This window comes from Schistocerca serialis, chromosome 6 (genome assembly GCF_023864345.2).
Source record: "Schistocerca serialis cubense isolate TAMUIC-IGC-003099 chromosome 6, iqSchSeri2.2, whole genome shotgun sequence".
Classification (NCBI taxonomy): Eukaryota; Metazoa; Arthropoda; class Insecta; order Orthoptera; family Acrididae; genus Schistocerca; species Schistocerca serialis.
Window position 1 is genome coordinate 196,085,832 of NC_064643.1, and position 23,423 is coordinate 196,109,254.

Below are 23,423 nucleotides of genomic sequence, written 5' to 3' on the forward strand. Positions count from 1 at the left end.
GCAATTCTTCTTGGTGTAGCAATTTTAATGGCCAGTAGTGTATAAAGTCTGGTCGAAGAGCCACTGCGGCGGAAGAGAAACTGAAGTTCCTGACGCGTTTGGGAACTAGGCAGTGCACTGTAGTGGATGAGCCAGACAATAACGGATTTTACTTTATTATATGAGCCTCCAAACGGTAACTTCATTTTTCCATTGCGGCCAAACCAGGGCTGGCCTGTAAATTCTTTCGTCCCACGGTCTAGTAACAGGAAGTCAGCACCGTGGAAGGGCACCTTGATCACGTGCCTCTCTCACGTGCTTACGAGGTAACGCCACCCCAGGCGTCGCTTAGCAGGCAACGCTCTGGAAAGTTCCATACCGCCCGCACGGTTTGCTCGGTCCTGACCAGTGAGGGCGTAGGAAGCCGCTTGGTACGTCGAATATAACCGGCCGCCCGTCGCCGCTGCCACTCTCTTGTATTCTTGCTCACCCGCGAGCCGGATGCGCGCCCTGTAGCATTGAACATCTCCAGCTTCTCCCGGTGCTGCGGCACTGTGGACTTAATTTTGGCAGACAACCACTTTCGTTAGCTTCGCGAACTATGTCTCGCTAAACTGTACGATCTGGCTCACCATCACCTCTCTAGGCCTGTGTAACCCATTTCAACATGCTTTCGCCAATAAATGGCCTTTATCTAAAAATTACCCTATTCATTCGATAACGCCCACCGCCTGCCCACACGCCCATCCTGTACAGCACAATGCGACTAAAACTACGATCAGATTTTACACGCACACTGGCTGACCAAAATTGTCCGGACACGCTGATGTAATGATGAACTAGATGTATCGTGAAGCGGACCCACGACTACAAAAATAGTAAGCGACTACTGTCAATAAAGAAGTAGTAACAGCAGAATGAGTCGGTCAGATGATCTCATTGACTTCAAAATGATTCAAATGGCTCTGAGCACTATGGGACTTAACATCTGAGGTCATCAGTCACCTAGAACTTAGAACTACTTAAACCTAACTAACCTAGGGATATCACACACATCCAAGCCCGAGGCAGGATTAGAACCTGCGACCGTAGCAGCAGCGGGGTTCAGGACTAAAGCGCCCAGAATCGCTCGGCCATAGCGGCCGGCTCAGTCACTTCCAACGTGGCCTAGTCATTCAGTATCACCTCAACACCAAATCTGTCAGATGCATTTCTAAAGACAATAAAGTCCGATGTTCCTGATATGATTGTGAGATCCAAAGGCGAAGGAACAACTGCAACTCCCACAGCTCGACCAAGAGCAGGCAGACTGAAGGACAGTGACCATCGAGCGTTGCCAGGGGTGGTCGTAGAAAATCACAAGAAATCAGCGAAGTGAGAAGTGTTACCAGCAAACCAGCTAGCCCAATGATTGTTCATACGGAGTCAAAGAGAATGGGGTAGTATGGTCAGGCAGCTGCCCATAAGCCACGCCCTTCCGTTCTAGGTAATAAGCGCTGACTGAGGTGCTGTGAACACCGTCGGAAAGTGGTTGACTAGAACGAGTGATCTGGAGTGGTGAATCACTCTCTACTCTCTAACAATAAGACGGAATGGTTTTGGGTTCGCGAATGCCTGGGATACGCCATCATCTGTCGTGCCAGCAAGAAAGTACGGCGTCGGCGGTGTGACTGCATAGAGGTGTTTTTCGAGGCTGCGCTGTGGTCCACTTACTGCTGTTAAGAAAACGGTAAATCCGGCCGGATATGAACACACTTTTCAACACTTTACAGTATCGGAACTGCGTGAAGGCGAAGACTGTTTGTATCAGCATGTCAATGCATCCTGTTATAAAACATCATCAGTGAGGCAATGGTTTGTGGACAGTAGCATTCCTGAAGTTAACTACCCTGCACTGAGTCCCACCTGAATCCAATGGAGCACCTGTTGGATAAGACAGAACGAGAATGACGACTTCACTCCAGACCCCAGCGTCCAAAATCGTCTGGACTCTGTCCTTCAGGGAAAATGGGACTCCGTTCGTCTACAGACAAGCTGCCACTGTGCTGAAAAGGTCCCCAGCACAGCTCAAGCCGTCATAAAGTCTAACAAGGGGAGGCCGCCAATTGTGACATTCAGATTCGATTCATACTGCGCATAATAAAACCTCATGGCCAGAGGTGTAATGTGGCAAAGTACCAAGATGCTCTTCTCAGCCGTTGTTGAGAAAATCGACAGTTAAAAGAAACCGTTGCGGTGAAATACTCTCGACGATTAATAATTCTCTACAGCGTCGTGGCGCAGCGGTAAGCGCTCGGGTTCGTAATCCGAAGGTCGCCGGATCGAATCTCGCGCCATGCAATTTTTTTATTATTAGTTTTTTGTAATTCAAATATATTAATGAATTGCTTATGCATGTAAGGGTGGACACCCTGCATATTAATGCTTACCAATAGGTGTCCGTATACTTTTGATGAGAAAGTATCCTTTTTCGTGGTGGAAAAACATTTGTGCTTGGATTGAAAGGGCTCTGTGGCATAAGAGGAAATGAAGTTGCCAACACCTTTGCGAAGGAGGCAGCGCGCAGTGCAACAAAGAAACTTGGCCAAATTACAAATGTATACGTTCTCCATATCGTGCGGCTGTAAATTACAGGTGCTGAGAAAAAACTGCGTCCTTCATAACAAAAATTCGTCAGGGGCGAGTAGGACTGAGGTTCGCGTACAAACTTAATTACATATATAGACAGTTCACCCATTCCGGAAATCTTGAATCTAGACCGTTTTTGCCTGTTATCGACATTGATACTAGCAAGATATCAGACCCAGGGATTCCATGAGTTTCTAGATTGTTTTAATTTCATTAATATGAATGTGACATAAAGACATGCAAGAGTGAGGCAACAATTATTATAATAACCAGTATTTGTCCATTCAGGCTGATTGGGCCGCAATGGTAAAAGTCAAACATAAGGCAAGGAATGACTTTATTGCTCGTATAACGTGTTTCGGAATTTATCCATCATCAGATATCCAGAAGCGTTTACTGCACGTAGATACGGCGTTTCAAGTTGTATGTCAAATAGTTCGTGAATGTTTGACATACAACTTGAAATACTGTATCTAAGAGCAGTAATGGCTCCTGTGTGTCCGATGATGGATAACTTCCGAAACGCGTCATATATCCAATAAGATCATTCTTTACCTGGTGTTTGACTTTTACCATTGGAATTCAGCCAGCCTGAATGCACAACTACTGACTATTTTAATTTCAAGTTCGATGTCGTAGAGACAACGACATAAGAAATATTTTCTGTGTGGTATGATTACATATTAACAGTTCCAGGATTTTTTTCTTTACTTTTACTACCTACTTTTACTTGCGTCTTGCCAAACTTCACGATTATACGTCAACGGGAAGTAGCCTATAGGTTTTGATGAGTGAGTTTGAAAGTTGCCGTATCTTTGACTGTGTTGATTTAGAAGCCTCAATGTTTTACACCGCCAAGGGAACATAAACCGCAGTATGTGACATAAGTTTCAAATTGATACGTCTTCCCATTCGTGAAAAAAAGGGTTTTTGAAAATCGAACAGACGGACAGAGAACAAAGCGGTCCTATAAGGTTTCTATTTTTACTGACTGAGGTACAGAACTAAAGTGTAAGACACAGATTTACGCGGGAATAATTGAGGAGGTTGAATGTCAGAGTTTTCTCTGAAATAGAGGTTGCCTGACGAGAGCAAGTCGTGGCGCGTTGCTTCAAATCCGTCAGAAGACCTGCGGCTTAAAGAAGCTAACAGCCATCACTGACTCTTCTACGTAAGCCCCACTCCGCGTTCTCAAAGTAGTATCGACTGCGAAAGACCTCTCCTAGGAAATCGTATAACATAGTGTGACATGTGGGAAACAACATTTCCTATTAACTGATTTGTTAATGTGGTAGAGGTGCTCCAGATACCATACATCTAATTTATACTGATCATATAATTTTCGACACGATAGGGTCCGCAGCTGTGGTGAATTTTTCAATGATTTCTTGAAGACTTCAGCTGTTATTTTCTTTATTTCCTCTACGATTGTACAGTTTTGACCTTAGGTCATTTTCAAGTGTTTTATGGATGATTTTTTGGTAACAGATTATGTCATATACGTCATTGCTCCTATGACATCATGTTATGCTCATAAATTAGTTCTAGGTGTTCAACTCGAGCTAATCGCAGCTCCTATGATATCATGTTGTGTTCATAAATTAGGTCGAGGTGAACACCTAGAACTAATTTATGAGCATAACATGATGTCATAGTCGCAACGACGCATATGACATAATCTGTTACCAAAAAATGATCCATAAAATACTTGAAAATGGCCTAAGGCCGAAGTTGTACAATCATACTGGAAATAAAGAAAATGGCAGCTGGAGGCTTCTAGATATCATTCAAAAAATTATGCTGATCAGTTAGAAGGAGGTTACAGTGATGCTGACAGTGGACCATAGAGAATAGAGATGTGTTACTTCCTAAAACGTATCTGAGCGATGGTCTCCATTTCGTCAACCAGTAGCCTCAGGAAGCCTTCCGGAACTACAGAGAGCAAGAAGTCCAACTCCGAGAAGTTTTCCGTAAGCTTTAATTAAGATCAAATTTTTGTTGGAAGTTTAAAGTTCTTTGGATCTGAATCCATCTTTCGAGGTCCTGGAAACAAAAAGTCTGATTTTATCAACCTTGTCTTCCCAGAGGGAGTTTCTTGCAGCAATGACCTTAAACTGAGACTACTTGCCCCAAGAAGCATTGAGGTTAGTAACTGTGAGGAGTGACTTGCAGAGTCTTGTGCAACTCGTTCAAAGTCTTTGGATCTGCATCGAAAACTGTACGAAAGGTCAGGTCGAGCTGCGTTGACCGCAACACATGTGATAAAAGTACTGTTTGGCTACTATTGCAGGCAACCTTGATCAGAGCGACGAGTACTTGTGGTTTACAGTTGTTGCTTTATTCAAGGTGTATAATTTATGTTGACCATTCTAAAAAACGTTCTGACCAAAATTTAAATTAAAAGAAATGTATGAATCAAACGTTTTTTAGCTTCCAGGGGGCATTAACCAGCATGAGTGCCTATCTTGAAAACCCCGTTCTTTACGAGGATACAAACAGAAGTTCGTGTGTCTAAAATGCTACACTATCCTGTAATCCACTTGCTCTCCTGCAGACTTGTTCAAGAGCGTAACAAGGTATACCATTTCCAAAAACATGATATTATGAAAAGGGTAGAGATTGGTTGCTACGGGGGAGGGGATCAGACAGCGAGGATTAGGGAAGGATGGGGAAAAAGTCAGCCGTGCCCTTTAAAAGGAACCATTCCGGAAATTGCCCCAAGCGATTTACGGAAATCATGGGAAACCTAAATCAGGATGGCCGGACGCAGATTTGAACCGTCGTCCTCTCGAATGACAGTCCAGTGTGCTAACCACTGCGCCACCTCGCTCGGCAAAACTTAAGGCAAAACTGAATTTTACTCTTCCGTACTAGCGCACAGTGCCAGAACACGGGGTAACGAAACTCGAACACTTACTGGAGTTCTTAGTAAACAAATGGGAACAGGAGGAAATTGCACGCAGCTCACTCCGTCAGCCGATTTCAAAAAATGGCTCTAAGTACTATGGGACTTAACATCTGAGGTCAGCAGTCCCATAGACGTAGAACTACTTAAACCTAACTAACCTAAGGTCATTACACACATCCATGCGCGAGGCAGGATTCGAACCTGCGACCGTAGCAGCAGCGCGGTTCCGGACTGAAGCGCCTAGAGCCGCTCGGCCACAGCAGCAGGACGTTCGTGATTGTTATTCTTACGTATTTATTCTAATTTACGGGCTTTAGAGTTTACTTATTTATCGTGTAACCGAAGTTTAACGTATTCCTTTTAGCACTCATGTGGATGACCTCACACTTTTCGTTATTTAGGGTCAATTGGCAATTTTCGATCCTTACAGATGTCTTTTCTAAATCGTTTGGCAATTTGTTTTGATCTTCTGATGACTTTACTAGACAATAAACGACAGCATCATCTGCAAACAACCTTTGACAGTTGTTCAGATTGTCTCCTAAATCGTTTATACAGATAAGGAACAGCAGAGAGCGTGTAACACTACCTTGGGGAATGCCAGAAATCACGTTTATTTTACTCGATGACTTTCTGTCACTTACTACGAACTGTGACCTCTCTGACAGGAAATTACGAATCCAGTCACATAATAGAGATGATATTCCATAAACACGCGATTTCACTAAAAGCCGCTTCTGTAATACAGTGTCGAAAGCCTTCTGGAAATCTAGAAAAACGGAATCTTTTTTTTTGTGTATGTGTAATCCGTGTTGATTGTGTGTCAATAAACCGTTCGGTATACATGTTCCAAAATCATTCTGCTTATCGGCATTAATAGTATGGGCCTGTAATTTAGCAAATTACTCCCACTACCTTTCTTGGTTATCTCTGATCTGTGCAACTTACCAGTATTTGAGTACGGATCTTTCGTTTAGCGAGCGGTTTTATATGCATGTTAAATATGAAGCTACACTCCTGGAAATGGAAAAAAGAACACATTGACACCGGTGTGTCAGACCCACCATACTTGCTCCGGACACTGCGAGAGGGCTGTACAAGCAATGATCACACACACGGCACAGCGGACACACCAGGAACCGCGGTGTTGGCCGTCGAATGGCGCTAGCTGCGCAGCATTTGTGCACCGCCGCCGTCAGTGTCAGCCAGCTTGCCGTGGCATACGGAGCTCCATCGCAGTCTTTAACACTGGTAGCATGCCGCGACAGCGTGGACGTGAACCGTATGTGCAGTTGACGGACTTTGAGCGAGGGCGTATAGTGGGCATGCGGGAGGCCGGGTGGACGTACCGCCGAATTGCTCAACACGTGGGGCGTGAGGTCTCCACAGTACATCGATGTTGTCGCCAGTGGTCGGCGGAAGGTGCACGTGCCCGTCGACCTGGGACCGGACCGCAGCGACGCACGGATGCACGCCAAGACCGTAGGATCCTACGCAGTGCCGTAGGGGACCGCACCGCCACTTCCCAGCAAATTAGGGACACTGTTGCTCCTGGGGTATCGGCGAGGACCATTGGCAACCGTCTCCATGAAGCTGCGCTACGGTCCCGCACACCGTTAGGCCGTCTTCCGCTCACGCCCCAACATCGTGCAGCCCGCCTCCAGTGGTGTCGCGACAGGCGTGAATGGAGGGACGAATGGAGACGTGTCGTCTTCAGCGATGAGAGTCGCTTCTGCCTTGGTGCCAATGATGGTCGTATGCGTGTTTGACGCCGTGCAGGTGAGCGCCACAATCAGGACTGCATACGACCGAGGCACACAGGGCCAACACCCGGCATCATGGTGTGGGGAGCGATCTCCTACACTGGCTGTACACCACTGGTGATCGTCGAGGGGACACTGAATAGTGCACGGTACATCCAAACCGTCATCGAACCCATCGTTCTACCATTCCTAGACCGGCAAGGGAACTTGCTGTTCCAACAGGACAATGCACGTCCGCATGTATCCCGTGCCACCCAACGTGCTCTAGAAGGTGTAAGTCAACTACCCTGGCCAGCAAGATCTCCGGATCTGTCCCCCATTGAGCATGTTTGGGACTGGATGAAGCGTCGTCTCACGCGGTCTGCACGTCCAGCACGAACGCTGGTCCAACTGAGGCGCCAGGTGGAAATGGCATGGCAAGCCGTTCCACAGGACTACATCCAGCATCTCTACGATCGTCTCCATGGGAGAATAGCAGCCTGCATTGCTGCGAAAGGTGGATATACACTGTACTAGTGCCGACATTGTGCATGCTCTGTTGCCTGTGTCTATGTGCCTGTGGTTCTGTCAGTGTGATCGTGTGATGTATCTGACCCCAGGAATGTGTCAATAAAGTTTCCCCTTCCTGGGACAATGAATTCACGGTGTTCTTATTTCAATTTCCAGGAGTGTATTACATCGGCAGACTCTGAAAGGAACCTAACTGTTATACAATCTGAACTGAATACTTGCTTGCTTTCGTTAAGTGATTTAAGTTGCTTCACTTCTCCGAGGATACCTACTTGTAAGTTACTCAAGGTGGCAGCCGTACTTCATTCGAATTCTGGAATGTCTGCTTCGTCTTCTTTGGCGAAGGAGTGTCAGAAGGCTGCCTTTAACAATTCTGCGTTAGCAGTAATGTCATAGATAGTATGTCCATTGCTATTGTGCAGCGAAGGCATCGACTGTGTCTTGCCAATAGCATACTTCACATACGACCAGAATATCTTTGGTTTTTCTGCCAGGTTTCGAGACGAAGTTTCGTTGTGGAATCTATTATAAGCATCTCGCATTGATGTCCGTGCTAAATTTCGAGCTTCTGTAAAAGATCGTCCGCGTGGAAGATTTTGTGTTCGTTTAAATTTGGTCTATGATCATCAGCACTATATCATGGTCCACAGATTTCGTTCTTGTTTATAGGAAACAGTCGCCGTCGGTCGATCTTAAGGAGATGCAGAAAAATTTGGACAGAATTTCTGCTTGGTGTAATCAATATAACGAAAGGAAGGAACTACTCAGTGTCCAGTTACACTGTCAGTTGCCGGGGCACCCGTGGTTTTGGTGTAGCACCTCCCACTTCTAATCCAATGGCGGCCGACGACTTCCGGCATTAGTAGTCACCTTCTATCTACCCATGACCCTTTCAAAGATGGTGGAGGAACTGCCAGAGGTTCCAGGCGCTCTCTTGCCCTTGGTGTGCAGCAATGATCAATGGCAACAGAGTGCTGAATGGAATGGAAACCACTGCGTTAAAGACACATAATTTGTATGACATGTGTCTCGTAACTGAAAAGCGTCATAATGAGTTCTCCATTGGCAAACGATTCTGGTTTATACTCCCTTTCGGACATCCGGGAGGGGCCTGCCAAGAGGAAGGTTTCCACGAGGAAAAGATTAAATAATCAACGACGCGATAACATGCTAAGGATGGGAGCATCAGAATTTACAACAGTGTAGAAAAGCTAGACAATCTGAGAAGGGAAATTCGTTATGAATGTGAAGGTACGACAGAGAGTGAGCTCCTGTGAATATTTCAATGATAGGGTTGTTCTCATCAGATTCGACAGCAAACCAACGTTGATTGATCGTCCAGTCATTCCGACATAGACTTTTCTACATGTACATAGTATTCTGTATATTGGATGTAGTCAGCATCAGGATCATCCGACATAAGCGGCATTGCAGGTTGGGACAGGTAGAGAAATCGGTCGTGGCGGAACACGCTCTTTACGGGACTGATTATGTAGTAAAATTTACCGGCATGAAAGTTTTTGCTGTATTGAAGGGCTATTATACCCGCTTGTTCGCGGAAGCTATAGAAATACTAAAAACATGACGATGGCTTAGACAAGTAAGAAAAAGCCTCAAGATGAATTGATCCTGGATTCCCCACCTGCAGAGAACGACCGCCGTAGGTAGTAAGGGGAGAACCGCAGCGGTAATGACCACGGTAAAGCCCTTGAACGATAGCGCGCCCGGTACGTACAGGGCGAAAAGTATTTAAACCGACAAACTCTGGGAGGTTGTAGGGGACATCAAAACAAATATTTTTCCCTAATGTCATTTTTTCCTACAAGGAGTATTTTAACGGGTAGAGGAAGATTTCTCTGGCGGCAAATTAATTAAACCAACAAACACTTTTCCATTTTTATGACCAACACATAAACACAACCCAATTTCAATTACAGTATATTTTCAAAAAGGCCTCCATTGACACGTAAACAAAGGTTACGCCGTCGGATCATGTTCTGTCTGACACGGGCAAAAACCCCAGGAGTATCCTGAATTGTTCCTGCTGCTGCTACTATCCGGCCAACCAGACCCTCTTCTGATGCAACAGGAGTTGGGTACACGAGGTTGCACATCTCTCCCCACACAAAAAGTTCAGAGGGGACATATCTGGGGATCGAGCAGGCCATGGTACAGGACCACCTCTGCCAAACCACGTTTCTGGGAACCGTTGGTCCAGGAATCGACGGACACGACGACTGAAATGTGCCGGCGCCCCGTCATGTCGGAACCACATTGTCTTGTAGGGAGCGGCACGTCTTCCCGCAATTCTGGCAATGCTCTGGCGAGAAAATTGTAATAATGCATGCCATTTAATGGCCTAGGTAGCAGATACGGCCCAATTAAAAGTCCCCAGCAACTCCGACCCACACATTAACGAAGAACCGCACTTGATGAGCGCTAGTAACTGTGGCGTATGGGTTATCCTCACTCCAAACATGCGAATTGTGCATGTTGAAGACTCCATCACGCCCGAACATTGCTTCATTGGTAAACAACACAGAGGATGGAAATGTAGGATGCATTTCACACAGTTCCAGGTACCACTGCGAAAATTGTGCTCTGGGTGGATAATCAACTTGTTCCAGGTTATGAACAAAGTGAAATGGACGTAACAATTGCTCTCGGGGCTGTTCTTACATTCGTCTGACTCGTCTCCATGTTACGTGCAATTGCACGAGTGCTGTTGAAGAATCCCGCTCCACATGCTGCAAGACAGCTTTCTCAAATTGCAGCGTCCTTACCGTGCGACGGCGTCCCTGTCCAGGTAATCTGCTAAATCACTCGATCTCACGCAGACGTTGGTACACAACAGCAAAGCTCGTATGATGCGGGATACGGCGATTAGGATATTTTTGTTGATAAATCCGCTGTGCAGCTCGTCCGTTGTGGTGCGCTGCGTAGTACGCACCAACCGTATCAGTGTACTCACCCCAGGTGTATCGCTCCATTAGTAAACAGAGACAATGCACTACACACTGGTGGACAACAGTCGCCTACAACTGAAGAGCGTAATACGGCCTCCAACAATTGAAGAGCGTAATATGGGCTCCACCGGTTTAAATAATCCTCATACGAAAAAATGACATTAGTGAAAAATATTTGTTTTGATGTTCCCTACAACCTCCCAGAGTTTGTCGGTTTAAATACTTTTCACCCTGGAGTTCGACTCCAGTTCACCACCAGCAGCTTTGGCATTGGCAATGCCAGCCACTCTTGCTGGTGAAACGTCCGAAAAATTAGCAAACAAATGTTGGCCGACGACCCCGAGACAGGAGCCAACAGCCAATTTGTCAACAAGAGGCCACGAAAGTCTTAACAAGTTTTTAGCTCTGTAAGGCTTGAGATCAAATAACCCGGAAGGTATTTCTAAAATCACTGGGGGAAGTGGCAAAAGAACGACTATTCATATCGGTGCGCAGAATCTATGAGACTTACAAGCAGACGTTCGGAAAAATATCATCCGTACAGTTCCGAAGATAGCAAGGGCACATGTGCGAAAACTACCACAAAATCAGTTTTAAGGCTTACGCATTCAAACTGCTGAAGAGAACAATATACAGAAGAATGGAAAAGATTGAGGCGCTTTTAAATGACGATCAGTTTGGATTTAGGAGAGGTAAAGGAACCTGAGAGACAGTGCTCGCGTTCTGCTTGATAATGGAAGCCACGTTGAAGATAAACCAAGACACGCTCATAGCACTCGTCGACCCAGAAAAATGGTTCGGCAATTTAAAATGGTACAAGAGGTTTTAAATATTGAGAAAAATAGATGTAAGCTATAAGGGAAGACGGATAGTATACAATATGTCTATGATCAAAGAGGGAAGATTTAGACTGGAAGCCCAAGAAAGAAGAGCTTTAGTTAAAAAGGGTTTTTAGACAGGGATGCAGTCCTTCACCCTTATTGTACGACCTATACCTCGAAGAGGATGATAAGATTTGCTCATGGCGTAACTATCCTCACTACAGACGAAGTAGAACTTCTGATCTGTTGAATGGAATGAACAGTCTGATAAATACAGAGTAAGGATTCGGAAAAAACTGAAGAAGACAGTAACTAGAAGTAGTAGATATGGGAATGGAGAGAAACTTAACATCAGAATTAGCCCAAGCACGAGAATCAGCTTACCTTCACGCCACACAACAGGATCAAATGTAGCATGTGTTCGCAGCACATAATACAGTATTCGACAAGTGAATCTGGAATCATCCTTGGTTTCGAATGTAAACTGGACTTCACCCACATCAAACGTATTGCTACGCTTTCTACAATGTTTTTGGGACTGACTGACCAGCCATAATCAAGAAAATGAAAAATTTTAATTTAGGGGCCAACACACAAATATATATTTTGTTGTTATTTTAGTGACTTATTAGTTGATCCAGGATCAGAAAGAATTAAACGATGGTACCCTACCCAATCTGAAACCATACCACACGTAATGTGTAAGCTTAATAACAGCATACATATCCTTGTTTAGTATTTAGCTACAGTTGAACATAGTTAGGATTACCGTTTCATTTCTGTCACATGAACTGAACCATATTTGTCTACGTAGTAAAAGAGTGTGTGTTAATGTCTAATTTCTTGCCTTTATGAGTACTACATAATGTTTTCACTTGCCATGTACTTGTTTAGCAAGTACGCTTAGTCGATACACATCTCACTACGTATTTCAATTAATTTTACTAGAAACAGCAGTTTATTCAATGAGAACTGAAACCAGATGGACTCTTCCCTGCTTCTAAATGTCAGGGACTTTCATTTTAGGATTTGTCTTACTTTTGGAAGATGCAGTATCTCTGTGCGCAGCGGGGCGGAGTAGCCGCACGGTCTTCGGCGCCTTCCCACGGTCCGCGCGGCTCTACCCGTCGGAGGTTCGAGTCCTCCCTCGTGCATGGGTGTGTGTGTCGTCCTTAGCGTAAGTTAGTTTAAGTTAAGTCGTGTGTAAGCCTAGGGACGGATGACCTCAACAGATTGGTCACATAGGAACTCAACACAAATTTCAAAAAAAATTTCTCTGTGCAGAGAATTAATGTACTGGAGAAAGGAAAGTGTTGTGGAAAGTTTTCCATTCAGGACGTGTGTATTTTTGAATTTTTTCGAATCAACTATGGTGACGCGGGCTTGGGCATTCATTGTAGATTAAATGTAAGTATCATGTAAATAAACGCGGAAGTGCCTAAACTATTATAAATATTCGGAGTGAGAGCTTTAAAATTTTAGAATTTGTATGTAAAAGTTGCTATCTTTCAATCAAAGACAGAAATTTAAAAAAACGTCAACTGTTGCAATACATTTTTCAACCTTCTTTACAGATTAGTTTCGCACGTATATGAATTACGATAGCAATTTGGAGGACTTCAGTAATCTGTGCGGCGTATCGAAAGGTACTGGTTTAAATCAACAGTGAACTGTGATGCCACGAGTGACAAACTTCGGTGCAGCTCTGTGCCAAGCGCCAGATTCGCATTGCAGTACGTACCGGGAGGTTATAATTAGAGTGCAGCTACTCACAAAGGTCGAGCGTGGGCTGTAATTATCATATGGCAACGGAACTTGATAGACATTCTACTGCGTTAATGCGTAACCGATTTACGCAGGAAAATAATTAGTTCCAGTTTTAGCCACCAGGTGCTAGTCTGTTGGGTACAATAACTAGCTTATCGATCGCTTCGACTACTGCCGCCAAAGACGCGAATGGGGCCGATCTAACAACCCGTCCAGTTCACGCAGTCACAGCTCGAGGCGCCGCGATGGGCATGAAAATCGTGATGATCGTTGGAGACTTGACAATCACCGTGACCAGACTAGTCCTGCTGCTAAGAAAAATTCCTGGCAATACTTTGAGTCGAATCCGTGTTCTCCACTTGGCAGCTGATCACTGAGCTACAGGGGCGGGGTTTCTCAGAATTATTAACCATCTGTACAATTTTGACCAAAAGGTTTTGAAGCACCCTCTATGGGCACAGATGTTAACGAACCTAACAGGAACACATAAAAATACTAATGACGCCAATCGAAACATTTTTGCCATGAATCCATCAGTATAGGTCGTGACCTGATGGAAGTCTTTTCAAGTGGGCTGTGCTTAAATTTAAACTGCATATACGTCTTGAGAGGTCAACGGTATTCACAAGAGATAAAATCTTGACAATAAAATAGTGGATCTCAGGGGCTTTGGTGTTTCAAGTTGGTCAGCTCAATCGAGCAGTTCCTGAAATCTCAGTCAGTGTCTGCTGTCCAAAAAATTCCTGGAGTTACACTGCAACAGGACTATGTTCAACAGCATATTGCCTACCTGGTCAGTATTTTTCTCTACTCAACACGTGTTCTTTCTTTTGTAACACACCCTAATACGATACGTCCTCGTAATCTGTCTTTAGGAGAAATTACGGTTTGTATGTATCTGAGAGTCATGTCGATAAACTGGATTTTCTGGAAACTTTTTTCTGTTCTCTGGAATTTCTGTTGAAGGTAGAACAATAGATATTTTTGTCCTCTTTATTATTATCGCCTTCCATGGCTGCATTTTATATTATGCAATGTGCGTATTGCATGGTGAAATACGTCACGAAATATCATCCACACTGCACCAGAGATGGGGCCTCCAGAGTTTAATTGAGTTTAGAGATGAGAGTTCACCTCATGACCCCAGCACAATCAACCCGTGACATTCGAGTGCTCTCCGAGTCGTTCGATGCCCGAGAGCAGAAAGGGTATGTACGTGACACACGTCACTCACCGCGAAAATACTCATGCTACGTGAAGCGCAAAGGTGACATTTTCATCCGTACGTAAAAATTGCCTCGCCTGGAGGCTCACGACCTCTGTGAGTGCTATGCTGGAAGCAGCCTGTCAATAACAAAGGAGCGACCCACCGTTGATGTTGCACGAGCTGAAAGTAAGGTAAGGCCTAAATTATTCTTCTTGGGTAGTGATAACCGATTCAGCTGTATTTAGTCCTTTATTACCGGATCGCAACCGATTTCGTGGCATTAAAAGCCATCAGCGATCACTATGATTCGGAAACTAGGGTGCGATCTGTTTTGGACGATCCACTGTATTGGAATCTGGCAGTTTTTAATCTATGACACACTGTCTTTTAGCGGTGTTTTGTTTTAACGAACAACGAATGTTGGATAAAACGATTCCGAGCTTTTCCGCTCTAGTGTTCACCTGAAGATGTGACTTTTAGTGCCACGAAACAGATATTGATCCAGTAATATAGGACTAAATGCAACTGAAGCGGTTATCAATACCCAAAATGAATACCCATAACTATCCAGAATGAGATTTTCACTCTGCAGCGGAGTGTGCGCTGATATGAAACTTCCTGGCAGATTAAAACTGTGGCCCGACCGAGACTCGAACTCGGGACCTTTGCCTTTCGCCGGCAATTGCTCTACTAACTGAGCTACCCAAGCATGACTCAGGCCCCGTCCTCACAGCTTTACTTCTGCCAGTACCTCGTCTCCTACCTTCCAAACTTTACAGAAGCTCTCCTGCGAATCTTGCAGAACTAGCACTCCTGAAAGAAAGGATATTGCGGAGACATGGCTTAGCCACAGCCTGGGGGATGTTTCCAGAAAGAGATTTTCACTCTGCAGCGGAGTGTGCGCTGATATGAAACTTCCTGGCAGATTAAAACTGTGTGTCGGACCGAGACAGGTCGGAGACGAGGTACTGGCAGAAGTAAAGCTGTGAGGACGGGTCGGGAGTCGTGGTTGGGTAGCTCAGTTGGTAGTGCACTTGCCCGCGAAAGGTAAATCAACGGGGTAAATTAATGTGATTTAGTATTCCCACCAAAGTTAGTTTCAAATAAGAATAGCTGGTAACTGCTGAAAATTTAACTGAAAAGTTAATGAAGTACGATGTTTCTGGGGAAATGAGTCAGTTATTATGTCACTATATCCTTGTCATATGAGAACTGATTCTTCATTAAAACCGAAAATTAATCATGATCCTTTGTTATTTAAATAAAATATTTCCATTACTGGTTTTAGTACGTCACTGCCATTGGCAGACATTAGAAAAGTACTCACAAAACGTTTCATCCAAAGCTAAAAATAAAGTTTTTTTCGTGAATATTCATACAGCATCTGTCATGACTACATTTCAAAAAATCACTGAGATTAAGCGGATCGTATGAATTGCAGATGACGGTATGAGTCATCATTCAGGTGTCATGCTTCACGACTCTTTTTATAGAATGCACTTTAAATCCATCTATACGTCCAACCAATAACCCCAACACTACGCCCGATAGTTAAAAGAGTCGAGCTCCCATGTAGGAAAAGCATCAAACAACTGTTTACGTACGAGTGTGTGTTAAATATTTGACGTTGGGCATGTAAAATCTATGTCGTTACAGAGGCAAAGCCGTAATTATCTTGGTTTTATTAGTTCCGGATTATTCAGCCAGAGACTAATGGAAAAGTAAACACCAAAACGGGTAAAGCAAAGAGTGATAGCACATCTGCACATTTATTTAAGACCTGCATAATGCATAGTGTCAAACCGTTTGTTTTAGGCTTGATCGTAGCATATATTTTCACGTATTTCAATGTTTGTTTATAACGTCTTGTCTAGTGAACTGTACGTTGAACAGCAACATAATTTTACATAATTTCGCAGGTAAAGTCAGTGCTACGTGTGGATACTGTCTGCCAAATGAGTTACAAAGAGAGGCAGTGGTAAACAACTAATAAATTAAAACGTCATGCCTGATGCTGATGTTTTACTGTACGAACAGCGGGAATCTAGTGAGCGATAAACGTTTTTCATTTCATTACTTTGTGGGGTTGTCACCGATGAAAGGTCTCTAAAATGTCTGAAATGGTGTATCAAGTCTGTTGGAACTAAGTGCTCTCATTCAAAAATACCGGATCAATATAGTTTGGTTAATTTGCGCGCCATGAGTTGTTTTGCCTCATAACATATAAACAGTTTCTAACTTTAATACTTGAGTTCTTGTTAAACCTTTAACATAATATTATATCTATTAACGAGTAGACTATGACAGCATTTTAAAATTTTAAGTTCGGTCCGTAATTATGTGAAATAGGCCGCACTGAAAATCAGAGCCGGCCGGGTTGGCCGAGCGGTTCTATGCGCTACAATCTGGAACCGTGCGACCATGCGTCGGGGAATGGATGTGGGTGATGTCCTTAGGTTAGTTAGGTTGAAGTAGTTTTAAATTCTAGGGTAGTGATGACCTTAGAAGTTAAGTTCCATAGTGCTCAGAGCCATTTGAACCATTTTGAAAATCAGATTTTCGGTGTCTGTGGAAACCGTTAGATATGCAACTTAAAACTGTAACTAGGTAACGTTTAAGTTGCTTAGTAATATACACTGAGAAGCCAAAACACTACCGACCATTGCCCATCGCGACGTTGGATGACGTCTGTTGGCGCTGCGGGCACGTAACGCGGTAACAGAAGTATGTAAGCGGAACGAAAACGGACGAGGATCACCATGGCGAAGATATGTGCTGAAAAGGGCAAATCCATTGAGATAAGTGACTTTGACAGAGGGCAGATTGTTATTACGCAGAGCCTGTGAACGAGTGTTTCGGAAACGGCGAAGCTGGTCGAATGTTCACATGCTATGTCGTGAGCATCTATGGAAACGGGTAGGACAGTGGAACTACGACAAGGCGCTAAATGATTGGACTTCCAGGAATCTTCACAGAACGTGGCGTTCGCAGTCTTGTGTACTCTGTAAAGTAGGACAGATGCTGATCTGTCCCATCCTTGCCAAAAGAGCACAATGCTGGTGCACGCTTAAATGTTCTGGAGCACACCGTTCATCGCACGTTGTTGAACATGGAGCTCCGCAGCAGACCACTCCTTCGTGTTCACAGTTGACTCAATGACATCGTCACTTATGACTGCAGAGGGCACGGGACTATCAAGGTTCGACCGTCGATCAATGTAAACGTGTCGGCTCTTCGAGTGAATCAAATTTCTGCTACACTAGGTCGATAGAACTATACAACCCATCAGTGTAGCTATCGAGTGCCATCAAACTCTCCTCCCTAACAGACTATGAAGGCCTAAAGGTACCGACCGGCCGCCGTGTCATCCTCACCAGCGACGTCACTGGATGCTGACATGGAGGGGCATGTGGGCAGCACGGCTCTCACGGCCGTATGTCAGTTTAGAAGACCGGAGACGCTACTTCCCAATCAAATAGCCCCTCAGTTTGCCTCACAAGAGCTGAGTGCACCTCGCTTGCCAACAGCGCTCGGCTGACCGGATGGTCACCCATCCAAGTGCGAACCCAGCCCGACAGCGCTTAACTTCGGTGATCTGATGGGAACCGGTGTTACCACTGCGGCAAGGCCGTTGGAAGGGCGCCATCTCCACGTACTCAAATCAGCGGCTCGTTATTTACGCGAATTACATGACCCATGCGTAGACGTCTAACGCCACATACTTCCACAAACATATCAACAAATTCCTGATACGCGGAATCAGTAATATATTTCGTTCTAAAGACGAACAAAGAAGCTATTAACTAGTTGGTCATAATGTTTTGGCTCATCAGTGCAGATGTTAAATAGATTTAAAAAACTTTTTCACTCCGAAATTTGCTCTTGAATTACTCCTAGTAGGAATAATAGGTACGAAGGGCGCATTGTGTAACAGGGTACGATGTTAACTTGACGTGTCGTACTTACTTATCATCCTGTGCTGAGAATCCAACCCAGATGGTACCAACGAAATTATGCTGTGTACATTTGCTGCTTTCAACAAATATCCACAGTAGAACTGCAACACTTATGGCAATGCGATCTTAGTAATCACAATAGGATTATCTCTTGGAAAATCTGTAGCATCTCTCCTCAGATATTTAAAATAAGCGATTATTTAATTTCACTATATTTAATTTTACAACGTGTCATAAAAAACATGCCAAATCCAATATGCTGGATCCTTCAAAAAGTTACACGATACTGAACACTTATACTAAATTTGACAGATGCTGTCGTTTGTTCAGCAACCAAAAATGTATTTAGATGTATAAAATACTACCCGTTTGAATTTTTTAGAGTCGGTTTCCCTAGACACAGATACTACCTGACAGTTCATCGTGGGCAGATTGCAGGTGCAGCTGTATCTAAACATGTCTGAAACACGCTGAAGTATCAGCGTCTGGTTATAAATTGCTATCACGGAGAACAAAGGAAGGAAACTTTGACCAAGGAAGGCTGGGGAAGGAAATCTGGATGTCCTCTGCGAACACATCACCCCGTCTTTGTCATGAGTGATTTAGGTAAATCATACAAATTGTAAATTTTCATGGCTGGACTGTGATTTGAATCCTGGTCCTTTCTAATGAAGTCCAGTATGTTACCACTGTGCCACCTTCCTCGATTGATAGCACAAGTGTGATACGTACATTGCCTTAGATGAACATAGTACACAAGATTTCAATCTGCCCACGATGAACTGACAGATAATATCTGTGTCTATGGAAACCGACTCTAAAAAATTAAACGGGTAGAATTTTATACATCTAAATACATTTTTGGTTGCTGAACAAATGACAGCACAAATTTAAATGTATCGATTCGCTGTAACGACACGTGTAGAACATGCAGAATCTATCCCCTGCTCTTGCTACGAACGAGTGGCAGTCAATAAATAATGCAAGATTTTTTTTTCTGAAAGCAGGTTGGTTTTATTCAGAATTCCATTAAACCATATTATTCCCCACTCGTTTGGCTACAAAACCCTATTTTTCAATATGGTCGCTGTTCAATGCGACAGCTTATGCCACTGTGCTGGGGGACGTGTATGCCCTCATATTGGCACTCTGCTGGTCTGTGTCGCAGCCGACGTCTTGCTGCATTTACAGCTTCCCCATTATCTACATACTGTTGCCCACAGAGTGATCCTTCATTGGGCGAAGCAGATGGTAGTGGGAAGGTGCGAGATCGAGACTGTAGTGCGGATAATGGAGAAGAGTACAGTAATGGAGAAGAAGTTCGTTTGCTTTCTTGTGCGGACGAGTACCCTGGAGCCAAACATTGAAGGAATCAAAGTTTTATGCGGTCGGCCGCTCCTCGGAAAATCTGACAGGTTTGCGTGAACTCGTTGCGGTGATGATAGACGGGCGCCGAATGGCTCAACGTGCTTTTGTTCACTGCTGGGTCTCCGCAGACACTCTGCAAGTATCTATAAACGTGTGCGATGCTCTGGTTTTTCGCCAATGGAGACTCAATGACAGCTCTCTGCTGGGAATGCACCACTATTACAGACGCCATTTTGAAGGCTACGTACAGAGCCACCACTAAACGGAGCTTCACGAAATTATAGGGACTGAAGCGGGAGTATTCCAGTTTGTCCCAAAACAACTTCCGCATTTTTTCAAGAGAAACTGGCCGAGAAAACAAAGTGTTGCGTTACTTGTTGAACTCTCGTAATACACTAGTGTGCTAAACGTAAGGACGAAAGAAAATTTTTCGCATCAAGTGCTACTGCCAAATACCATAGCTCTATGAAACTTGGAGCATACATAGAAATAACATTTACAGTATAGTAGAGAAGGTAACAGAAATAAATACGGAATGAGACGAACAGAAATGTCAATTTTATTCAAAGACAACAATGACTGAAATCAGCGCGGTTAATGACCGTCCTCTGGGCACTGCAACAAGCGGAACGCGGTTCTTAATAGGAGGACCATGAACGGCGGTAAATGCGTCGTTGGTGCACGTGAACGTATTGAAATACTCTCCCAAACGCACCCCACACGTGCTCGATGGGATCTAACACGCTCATCGCCACGAAACCACCGCCGGACATAGGAGAGACTCATGGCTGATGCTGCGCGCCAGGCCTTTCCTAGCATGGCGGTGGAACATCCTCTACCAAGCGTGCGGCAGACAGCGTGTTAAGTAGGAGGAACGGACAGGTCAGTTCATTCGCCGAATAACCTTTCGCGGCAAGAGCGACTTCGATTGCAGTCGCGCATTAAACTCGATAAAACTGAAGTCAGAGCCGATTGAACCCTTGAAAAGATGCACGTGAGGAAGGAGTATAGTTTCACAATAACGTTGATCGGTGAGGCTTCCATGTTCAAACAGTTGGAGGTCAGGACCCTCATGCAACATTACGCTCTCCAACACCATAACACCTGGACCACCAAAGCGAATGTTCGACACTGTAACTGGGTACCTTACATGTTTTCATCCCCCGCCTTATGAGGTTACGTCCAGAATCGCTACTCGGACAGAATCTGCTCTCATCCGAGAACAGCACGCGAGCCCGTACCTCATTCATCCATTCCTCTTGAGACCATCTCAGACAGACCGCTGACGTCGGCTGCCAATGGAAGACAACGTACTGGTCGTCGGGCAAAGAGACCATCCCCATGCAGTAGCCATACCATTCTGGAGAGTGTTATTGCGATCCTTGCAGTCCTGTTAAATGTTGTTGAAATTCCAGCTGCTAACTGAGGTGGCTCCCTTCTTGACTGCTGCAGAATGCAGTGGTCATCCGCTGCTATAGTCGCCTGGGTCGACCACCCCCTCGCCTTCGGACAGCAGTACCTGTGGTTCGGAACGCTCCCCATGCACGTTAAACAAGGCTGTGAACAATACCAAAGTCCTGCGCTACATTTTTCCCACATCGTACTTCTTAAAGCCTCCCGGTAATTCTTCCCCCTATTAAGTCATCTTAATGTGGGCTCCGGGCCATGTTGTAATGAAGAACAGCACCACAGAGCACCACAGTTGCTCACTGATTGACACACACTGTCTTATCCCGTTCCTTCTACTGCTTCGCGTTGCGGGTCCAGCCCCATTTGGAGCTATAGCCATGTTGACCTCACTCCATGTGTCGTTCAGCATTCAGTACACGGCTATGGGACCTCTGGCAACATGCTCCCCCACTTTCATTCGTTTCCACTGAGTGGTTAATACATTACATTACTTTATCTATCGGTTCATCAGTTTACCGCCTTTCCTGCCCAAGTCGGTTCCTTCAGTTACCACGTAAAAATTGCAGAATTATTATTAGCTGACGAAAATTTCGAACCAAATCTTGAGTCGAACAATAATCATAGCCTTTCGTTCACGAAGCTGCGACATTCGAAACGTTACAGGTCCCAATGCCCATAATCCGCATACATTTTCTCTGTCATGAAAGACGCTCATAGCGTACACTCCGCTGCATCCTGATAATTTAAACAACGTAAAAGTGCTAAGGTGGACTCTCTCTTGACGATTCACGATGTTCAATATCAAAAGAAGAAACTGGTAGTCGAAGTTCTGGCGTCGTTTTACACTATACAAGCCACATCAGAAACAGTTCCTAAGAACACAGAAATCCACTCGCACTGGGTAACATCATTGGACTCAGAACACAAAATTTGTACAGCAAGACGGAAACTGGGTGGTTGTCCAAATGCCGTTTCAGTTCAGTAACTGCAGACGACTTTTATACGTTACCTGCACCAGACGCGAGCTTCCTCAGTGAATCTGACCACAGCGAACGCAAAATAAGTTCCGACTGCCCTTGGCCAGATCGACTTCTTCTCAAGTAATAACTCATCCCCACTCCGACAGTGATTAATTAAAGCCGAAATGCACTGTGCACATTCTTCCTTAATGTGCCCAGCGGACTGAGTTAATTACGGTTCCCCAAAATATCACAAATCATGCTGCCGTACTGAGACATTCGACCTTCAACAGAAAAGAGGATTTTTTATTCTCCCACCTATACCGATATCGGTGCTTCCGAAAAATATACAAAAATGCGATTAGTATTGATTTAATTTCTTTTTTATTTTTCATTTTTTTGAGTCATCAGTCTTTTTACTGACTTGTTCCAAACGTTTCATCTTAGAGTAGCACCTACAACCAACGTCCTCAATAATCTGCTGGATGTATTCCAATCTCTGTCTTACTCCACAGATTTTACCCTTTACTGCTCCCTCTAGTACATGGAAGTAATTCTGTGACGTCTTAACAGTTGTTGTATCACCCAGTCCTTTTTTCTTTCCATATACTCCTTTATTCTCCGATTCTGCCGTGGACCTCCTCATTCCTTACCTTATCTGCCCACCTAACTTTCAACATTGTTCTGTAGAACCACACCTCAAATGCTACTATTCTCTTCTGTTCCAGTTTCCTCACAGTCATGCCACATACAAAGATGTGTTCCAAACGTACAAGCGTACATTTTCAGAAATTTCTTCCTCAGATTAAGACCAATGTTTGACGCTAGTAGACCTCTCTCGGCCAGTAATTCCCTTTTTGACAGTGCTAGTCTGCTTTTTCAGTCCTTGCTCCGTCCGTCACTGGTTATTTTGTTTTCTAGGTAGCAGAAACCTTAACTTCATCTACTTCGTGATCACCAATAATGATGGTAAGTTTCTCGCTTTTTTTTTCATTTCTGCTACTTCTCATTACTTTCATCATTCTTCAATTTACCCTCAGTCCATATTCTGTACTCATTAGACTGTTTATTCCATCCAGCACATCCTATAATCGTTCTTCACTTTCACTCAGGATAGCAATGTCATCGGCGAATCATATCACTGATATCCTTTCACCTTGAATTTTAATTCTGCTCCAGAA

General features: G+C 44.3%; 1 protein-coding gene and 1 pseudogene across 1 annotated transcript in view; both read right to left on the reverse strand.

Moving 5' to 3' along the window:
- The window catches only part of LOC126484744 (lachesin-like), a 370,517-nt gene that overhangs the window by 204,081 nt on the left and 143,013 nt on the right, over window positions 1-23,423 (reverse strand). The window lies entirely within an intron of this gene.
- Window positions 18,068-18,185, reverse strand: LOC126485281 (5S ribosomal RNA; annotated as a pseudogene).